Source organism: Triticum urartu, chromosome 3A, assembly GCF_056163025.1.
Source record: "Triticum urartu cultivar PI428250 chromosome 3A, HENAU_Tu73, whole genome shotgun sequence".
NCBI classification, from domain to species: Eukaryota; Viridiplantae; Streptophyta; class Magnoliopsida; order Poales; family Poaceae; genus Triticum; species Triticum urartu.
The window spans coordinates 4150740-4159355 of record NC_141875.1 but is presented as its reverse complement, the minus strand read 5'-3'; positions in this window follow the sequence as shown (position 1 = coordinate 4159355).

Here is an 8616-nt window from a genome sequence, read left to right as displayed (position 1 = left end):
CACATGCTTTTTTTTTTCTTTCTTTCTTTCTTCACCACTAGCACTCGGTTTTCAAACGTACGGCTTTCATTCCAAGTGCATTTCATTCTGTTAATGTAATTATTTTTAGGGGTATATTGTAACCTTTTTTTGACATGTCGTTACTAATAATGTTTCCGATAATATCTTGCACTGCTTAATATGTTTAAAATTTGCTAAAGATATTGCTAGAGAATAACGATGTTTTGTTTTGTAATCAAGTAAAACCAACAAGGTATTATGCTTTTAGTTCTGTATTTATATGATATTTTATATAAGGATGGAAAACAATTTTCCTCGCCCGGCTGATCCCACGTTTTTGCTGGCTGCCTTGAACAATCGACACGCATGCCCATCCGAGCAGGCCTTATCCTCTCTCTTTGCTGAGTGGTCTTCTTCCTTTGAATCGACTCCCTCCCCAACTCGGAATCCTGCAACCACTAGTGCAGTATCCGGCTTTAGTCCAGCTTCGGAAGGACCTTTAGTCCCGGTTCTGCAACCGGCACTAAAGGGCCCCCTAGTTCTGGTTCAACACGACCCGGAATCAAAGGCCCACCATGTGGCACGAGTCCGCGCCGGGGACTGAGGGACCTTTAGTCCCGGTTGGTAAAGAATTTTTTTTGAAAAAAAAATTGATTTTTTTTCTGATTTTCAAATTTCTGAATTATTTGACAATTTAATCTCTAATCATCCCTCGTCACTGCTCAAGTGTGGAGTACTCATTCCAAATTGTCTAATTTCCTGCACTAAAGGGTGGGGACTAATTAAAAGTTCCCCCTTTAGTCCCGGTTCAACATGACCCGGGAAGGCCGGGACCAAAGGCCCACCACGTGGCACGAGCCTGCACCGGGGGCTGGGGGACCTTAATTTAGTCCCGATTGGTAACACAAACCGGGACTAAAGAAATTTTTTTGATTTATTTTGAAAAAAAATTTGAATTTTTTTGATTTTCAAATTTCTGAATTATTTGACAATTTAATCTCTAATCACCCCTCATCACTACTCAAGTGTGGAGCACTCATTCCAAATCGTCTAACTTCCCAGCCGGTCACCCATCCCTCTCACTATTCCAGCCTGAGCATGCGTAACTTTCGAGTTCTATTCCCCCTCGTATCCAAATCTGCACTTGTTGTTTTCCTGACAATAGTAAGCTGTCAATCTTATTAACCCTTAGGAGTTTAGCTTGAGCATGAAGTCACACGTGCACCGTTTGAGTTTGAAACTATTATTGTAAAAAAAATTATTATTTATTAACACTAATATTTCTTGAATAAGTAGTTAGACCATAGTTTGACCAAAATTCAAAAAAACTGAAATTTGAGCATAACCTTTTTTCCTTTCAGAAGTTGAGGATTCTAAAAATTTCCAAAACGGCCTATGGCAGTCGAATTCGGAACTGTCTTTTCGTACTAAACATTTTGCTATATTATACTTTTTTTTACATCATATGCAAAAGTTATGGTCGTTTTACTATTTCATAAAACTTTTTTTTTGCAAAACATGTCGAAATGTATGTTTTTTAATTTCCCTAACTAGTAGATGTAGTAACATAACTACATCTCGAAGGATTTTAATTTTTGGAGTTTTTATCTTTTTTTTAAAACTCAAAAGGCGATAGGGGGGGGGGGGGGGTAGAGTTTGAAAATTGCAGAACCCCTTTAGTCCGGGTTGGAGCCACCAACCGGGACTAAAAGGTGAGCCACCATGGCTCCAACCCGGACTAAAGGTCTAACCTATTGTCTTGGTTTGTGTCACAAACCGAGACTAAAGGGGCTCATGGGGCCCCAGCCTGACGCCAACCTGCCACCATCCCTTTAGTCCCGGTTTGTGACACAAACCAGGACTATAGGTCACAAATGAACCGGGACTAATGAGGTGAATATTAGGTCGCTTTTCTATTAGTGAAATTTCTTCTCCTTCTTTCGGATCCCTTCGAGAACCATGGTCTTCTCCCCCCCCCCCCAAAGATTCCCCCTCCCTCCCTGCATTCTCCCACTCCGGGCGGTGGAGCTGTTGCTGCTGCGAGTTGCGTTGACTGTTGTTTGACGACGGTGACAATGATGCCGCTGCCGCGAGGGTGATGCTACTCATGTGAGGGTAGTAACGCTGCAGACCATGGCGCCAAAGCTGCAGACAACACCGGTGTTGCAAGTCGCTTGTCATGCCCATGTTGCAACCGTTCGTTGGGGAGGAGCTGTGCAACATCGCCCAACTGCACCACGCGACGGTGCTGCAGGGTGTCCACCAGGTTTCTAGCAGACGCTGATGTTGTAACCCACCCCAAGTCGCATCAGTCACCATTCCTGCCAACCGAGAGGGAGCTATGTGTCGATAGTCGGTGTTGTGTGGTGACTGCAACAGGGGGCAATGCCGCACTAGTGAGAACTACAACAACGGTGATGTTGCATGGCGCACTGCTAAACTGATGGTGTTGTGATAACCAACAGTGCTTCAATGGATACTTATGGGAAAAGAAGGCGGCGCGTGATGTCACATTTGCGGCGATGAGTAAACAAAGCAACATGGGCATGATGTTGTGTTGCTGTGATGAGAGGAGGACGACGACTCCAGCGAGAACGCAGTGATGCTTCATTGGTTATCGGGCTGACAGATTTCCCCAGGAAATCAATCTCATAGCACATTCCTAATGTCAATTTTGGTTTTTCATGCTATGGTGTGATCGTTGTTACAAATGGTTTGAGTTCACTAGGTGATCTCCGTGGGATTTAAAGGGGATTAAATCCCCTACAAGTTAAGATCCTCCTCAATCCCCTTTGGGTATGTTAAGTTTGCCCATCATAGCGGCAAAAGATCATAGGTTTATGTGCGTTCAAAGCTATGTTTCCTCCATGAAACACGAATAATGGGCGAGGGGCTGAGGGGTAATCAAGACGTTGAAGATGCCACACCTATCATACTACTCATGCTTGGAGTCAGTCCCATCCCAATGTTAAATTTCAGGACATTTCAAAACTTCAATATTGATTATCACAATGTTGCAAAATTATCTAGTTTTCGGCCGGTACGGCAAGCAGTACAGTAACTCGATAAGTCCTCCATTGGAAAAAAACATAAAATCTGATTCTTCATGAAGTTATATATATATATATATATATATATATATATATATATGGGTTATTGCAATTTGAGAAGAACAATTCTCCCACTATAACATTTATTTAAAAATATCAAATTTAGAATTAAGAAAATGGTACGTAAACGGGTCTGCATAAAATGAGTTGACAGATCAATTTCCACATTTGTTTTATTCCGGTATATTTCCTCTGAATTGTGATACAACAAAATATAAACTACCACATGAATTGATTTCCTGTATGAAATGTTTGTATGTAGAGCAAAAGTTTATTTGCAAGGTAAAATATTTCTTTCTACCCCCTTTCCATATCCTCCCCCCCCCCCCCCCAAATCACTGTGTTCTACGGTTGAGACCCTGATGATCCCTGTGTTCTACGTTCTATAAAAAAAAATTCTCTTTCTGCATCCAAAACTCTCTAATCATCCAATCAATTATGCGAACCACTGTTGAAGTATTCTCACGTCATTCCCTCAAGCCAGTCAGTATTACAGCCAACTCTAAGAAACTCTTCCAAAACATCACCTCGCTGCTCACCAACGTGATTTGCGCTCACGGACCGCCGCATATAAGCTGGCATTCATATACATTTGGACCATTTGAAGTTTTACAACGAGTGGGCACTATCGCATATAAACGAGTGGGCACTGTGACTCTGTGTTAAAGAAAGGAGTGGCCCCTGTTTGAAGCGGTCAAACAGCGAGGAAATTCTGAAGACCCCCGCGTTGTCCTCCCCAAGGCGACTCGGGCGGCAGCGCATCTCGCGAAGCGCAGCGGCCTCCCCCCGGCTTCCCTCTCCCCCGCCGCCGCCCAACAGCCTCCGGATCCGGCGGCGGCGGGGCTCTGGCGCGCCGGAGCGGCTCGTCATTGAGCAGGGGGCTCGTGTGGCGGCGGCGGTGCGTCGCTCCTCCGCGCGCGCCGTTCGTGCTCCGGGCGCGGTGGGGAGGGCGGCGGTGCTCGCGGCGGGCTGGTGCTGCGCCCCCTGCTCCGTGTCTGTGGGGCGCACGCTGGCGCGTCGCCTCCCAGATCCGGCGTGGTGGCCCTGCCTGCCGTCCCTCCATCGGCGCGTGTGGCGAGCGGGGGGTCCCTCGGTTGTGGGGGCGGCGTCTTCCCACGGCAGAGTCATCTGCCTCAGCTGTGGACTGCCGCGCACGGGTCTGGGTGTGCGCTGCCACCGGCGGCGGATCTGACGGTCTTTGCTCTCCCGCGAGCTGGAACTCGGAATGGGGTGTGGGTGAGCGCGCCGGGGTTCCACGCACGAGGTGTGTGGTCGGCTAGGCGTGAAAGAAGGTGCGGTTCTCGCTCGTCCCCGCTTCTCCCCCGATCTGGAGGCTTCGCATGGCGCGGCGGTCTTTGTTCGTGGGCAGGCAGCGAGTGCTTCCTCTGCTCTGTGGATTTGGCTCTAGGAGGACTAGTAGGCTACAGGTTTTTGGGGCGCGCACACTGCCGGCGTAATGCCGGGCTCCGATTTTGGTCGTAGCCAACGACGGCGGTGCCTGTGGGTGCCGTCTCCTTGTTGAAGGCATCATGGTGCAGTGTTCGTCTTCCCTCCTGTCTGCTCCGGAGGAAACTTTGGATCCCGATCTCCCGGATCAGGCGATGGTGGCGCTCAACATCACATTCCCTGCGTGGGCTTCGTCTTTGAGCTTGCCTTGCCTAGGATGATCAGTGGCTCGAGGTGGTTTCGTTGGTGGCTCGTGGGGGCGATGGTGGCGGAGAAGTGGTGCTCTGTCTTCGTGATCTTGGCTCGGGCATGCCCTGAAGTGGGGCTGATTCTTTCGTCGGAAGCCGGGTTAGCGAGGTGTGGTCCTGTATTGGATCTCCTCGTTCCCATCTCTTCCCCTTCGGGGGGGTTTGTTGGGTGGCGACCAGAAGGCCAAAGTTCAAGGCACTTTGCCTTGTTTGGTCAGATGAAGATGAAAGTTGGTGTCCTCCTTCAGGCTGGCTATGCTGATGAGGTTGACACTACTAGAAAAAGGGCTAAAGATGAAATTGACACTAATGGCACACCAGAGAAGTGGCGCCCCACTACTATATACTTAATGGCGCACCATGTGGAGATGCGCCATTAGTGTTGAAGACACTAATGGCGCACCAAGCACAAGGTGCGCCACTAGTAACAAAATGTTTTTTTCATTTTTTTCAAAATGTAGTTCTAACTAGTAATGGCGCACCAGCCATAGAGTGCGCCACTACTGTATTTTTTTATTCTGTTTTTTTACAAAACTACTAATGGCGCACCGTTGCATAGTGCGTCATTACTAGTTTAAACTAGTAATGGCGCACTGTGCCACGGTGCGCCATTAGTATAAAAATTATTTTTTTACTTTTTTGCAAAACTACTAATGGCGCACGGCCAGCAGGTGCGCCATTAGTATGTTGGGTTACTAATGGCGCATGGCTGTGTGGTGTGCCATTAGTAACCTGGGACCAGCTAGATATTTTTGGACAGCCACACCTACACACTCACTTTCCCCACTTCATTCCCCCCACCTCCTTCTCTAAGCTTGTCGGCTGCCTCCTCCTCCTCACCTCATTTACATCATAGATTCATCAAAATTAAGTGGTGAAATTACCTTTTTTAATAGGTAAGTAAGGGGAAAGCTATCTTCATGTTGTAGATCTACTTTTTTTCTCCCTAGCTAGCTCGCTCCAACAACGTGCACATGCACTTTTTGTGGCCTAGCTAGATCTATGTATGTTTGTGGTGTTGCATATATGTTTGTGTTTGCAGGTACCGGTATTTGAAATGCGATAGTTGCCAATATTTTGCGGGAATGTTGATTCATTTCCGTTTCGGCGAGAATTTTGGCACTATGCATTCTTTTTGGTCCTATGTTTAGGGAAAGTCATGCCAAATTTTTTCTTGGTTCTAAAATATCGTTTTGCTCTACCCCGCGGGCGACCATGGTCCGCACGATGACCGAAGGCATCGTGAATAGGTTTTTGAGCTCCGCGAAGGCCGAGATGCTTCAAAAGAACGAGACGGAGATAAGATGTCCGTGTCGAAGATGCAAGCTGAAGAGCCTTATTGCGGACCCGGATTCCGGGCAGGTGCGGGACCACCTGCTCTTGCGTGGTTTCATGGATGGCTATCAGTGGCAAGGTGATGAAGATGACTATGAAGTCGTCCATGGGGGACGGGCAAGAAATGAGGAAGGGCAGCAAGACAACCACCGCGGCTCGGGCAGGCGAGAAGACGAAGAATCTCCAGGACATGATCACGACGGTGATGCTGTACACAGTCATCATGTAGAAGATGCCGGACATGATGATGAGGAAGATGCTGGAGCAGACGAAGGGCATGATCGTCAAGATGAAGATGCCGGAGGAGCAGATGACGATGGACCATCGATGAGCTGGGTGTAGGACCCTCATATTCAAGAGCTGCTTCTCAAGCAGACGGATAACACAAGAGCTGCCGCCCGAGAGAAAGCCAAGCTGGATCAACTGGAGATAGACCCGAGGATACCCGCCTGAAAGTAACGCTCATGGCTTTGGATATGAAGGTAAAACACAAAATGACCGACGCATGCTTCGACGAGAACATGTCATTCTAGCACGAACGTCTTCCCAAGGGGAACAAGTGCCCGACCAGTATCGAGGAGGCAAAGAAAGTCGTGTGTCCTCTGGATTTACCGCACGTGAAATACCATGTGTGCATGAACAATTGCATCATTTATCGGGGCGAGCACGCGGATTCTACCATATGTCCGGTGTGCGGCGTCACTCGATACAAGAAGAGGAAGAAAGCTCCTCAAAAAGTGGTGTGGTACTTTCCGATCACTCCTCGTCTGCAGCGGTATTTTGCGGACCCTAAGGTAGCGAAGCTCCTACGTTGGCACGCGGATAGGGAGGAGAAGAAGCGAGAAGATGACGCAAATGATCCGGAGATAAATAAAAAAGACAAGATGCTGAGTCACCCTAAGGATGGGAGCCAGTGGCAAGCGTTGAACTTCGAACACCCAGAATTTGCGAAGGATCCAAGGAACATCGTGCTGGGCGCGAGCACCGATGGAGTCAATCCGTTTGGCAGCCAGAGAAGCACACATAGCACCTGGCCTGTGTTTGTGTGGATGTACAATCTTCCCCCTGGTTGTGCATGAAGAGGAAGTACATTCACATGAGTATGCTAATTGAAGGGCCAAAACAACCAGGAAACGACATCAATCTGTATCTGGGACTGTTGAAAGAGGAGCTAGACACGCTGTGGAAAACGCCAGCCAATACGTGGGACGCCACAGAGAAAGAATATTTCCCTATGAGAGCCGCACTGCTCACGACGGTGCACGACTATCTCGGTTACGAATATCTCGCGGGGCAGGTGGTCCATAGATTTTCTGGATGCGTCAGGTGCATGGATGACACAACGTATCCCAGAGATTAAAAAAATGCATAGACTATAATTTCCTGGCATGATCCATAGAATAAAAATGTAGAATAAGAAATGCCATGATCCATACACTATAATTTTCATGATGCATAGACTATATTTTCCATGGCCCGGTGCAAAAGAAATTTGCCATGTTGCAAAAAGAAAATAAATTTGCCATGGTGCATATAGTAAAAACAATGCCATGATCTGTAAAATACATTTGTCATGCTCCATGAAAGTAAATTGCCATGGTCCAAATGTAGCAGAAGTTTCAAGTAGTGTTTTGTTTCTGTGTTTGAATAGACAGCAAACTTTCTATTCTTTCTGTGTTTGTACAGACTTGCTAAACTGTTGATGATTTTTTATTGGGTGACCTATTATATTTGGAATGGAAGCTCACATAAGTTGAGCTGATTTTTGTCCATATGAAAGCAGAGGACCATATGGTCTGTAGCTGGGTTTTGTCTCCGACCATTGTGTCGTGATGAATTTGCGGGTACCCCGAGAGGCCCTTGAGTTTGCCGGAATGTCGATTAACTTCCGTTCCGGCAAATTCGGGTACTCCATATGTCCTATTTTCAGAAAAGGTCATGCTGAAATTTTCCGTGAATTTTAGCATGACTTTGCTAAAAATAGGACATATGGGGTACTTGCGACTAATGCATGGGTAGGGGTATCTTAGTACTTAGTTAAGTAGGATCAACTGCCCCGCCATTCTTGCTGCATTAAACCATAGGTGGCAATAGAGCCAAGTGATTAGGCCCAACTTAGAATTCTCCTTAGCATCGATAAACCCTAGATGATAAACCCAACATAGGTGGCAATAGAGCCAGGTGATTAGTGCCAAGTGATTAGGCCCAACCTAGGGTGCCTCGGCATCGATAAACCCTAAATGATGAAAACTTAACTTGGCTTCTATAGGGTGCCTCGGTGTCGATGAGAACCTAAATGATGTACGCTTAGGCTTTTAGGGTGCCTCGGCGTCGACAAACCCTAAATGATAAAAGCTTAGCTTTTAGGATGCCTCGGTGTCGACAAACCCTAAATGATGAGACCATGATCTTGTTCCTTGACAATAACCAACTTTTTGACCAAACTTTTTTCCTATTTAGAGCGAAACATGGCCCAC